We start from the raw sequence: 920 nt of genomic DNA on the forward strand, positions 1-920 counted from the left end.
GAAAAGTAGCCAGTTTCTTGCCTAAAAGCCACAGCGTCCTTGAGCCTCTTAGCAACATACTTTGTTCCAAAGTCCAAAAATGTCAAAAGTATTTAGGAACGTTTATCTAATTTTTAAAAGATTTTAGGGTTACCACTTCAGAGGAAGGAAAGTAAGAGTAGCAAAAAGCCCCATAAAAAAGTAAAAGGAGAAGAAGGAGTACATGAAGTTATCAGAAAAAAGTGATGGGGAGATATGGGAGGAGATGGAGGAGAGGGAGTGAGCATGGATTTGATCAAAACACCTTATATGCATGTATGAAATTCTCAATAAATTATTTTTAGAAAGGAAAAATTATGAGTAAGTTATAAGTGGGATATGAATCTCAATATTGAACTCTCCAAAATAAGTAAATAAATAAAAATAGCTAAGTAACACCTTAAATATTGTTCAACATTCTAGGCAATTAGCAGAATGTAAATCAAAACTATTTTAACATTTCATCTAACCCCAGTCAGAATGACTAAAATAAAATAACAATGACACCAAATGCTGGCATGTATATAGACAATGGGGATCCCTCATTTACTGCTGCTAGATACTGTTGTAGCCTCTGTGGAAGTTAATGAAGAGAACTTTAAAAAACAAAATAGATCTGCCATATATAATGGCTAAGCCACTCCTTGGGATATATCCAAAAGACTCAATATCTTACTATAAAGGTACTTGTCCAGTGTGCTGGATAGCTTTAGTGTCAACTTGACACACCTGGGTTGAGGGAGCCTCAATCGGGGAATTGCCTCTATTGGACTGGCATGTGGCCATGTCTGAAGGGCATCTTCTTGATTAGTGATGTGGGAGGTCCCAGCCCACTGTGGGTGGTGCCACCCCTGGGCAGGTGGGCCTGTGTTGCATAAGAAAGCAGGCTGAGCAGGGGCCAA

Source organism: Nannospalax galili, unplaced genomic scaffold, assembly GCF_000622305.1.
Source record: "Nannospalax galili isolate Female #2095 unplaced genomic scaffold, S.galili_v1.0 scaffold10, whole genome shotgun sequence".
NCBI lineage: Eukaryota > Metazoa > Chordata > Mammalia > Rodentia > Spalacidae > Nannospalax > Nannospalax galili.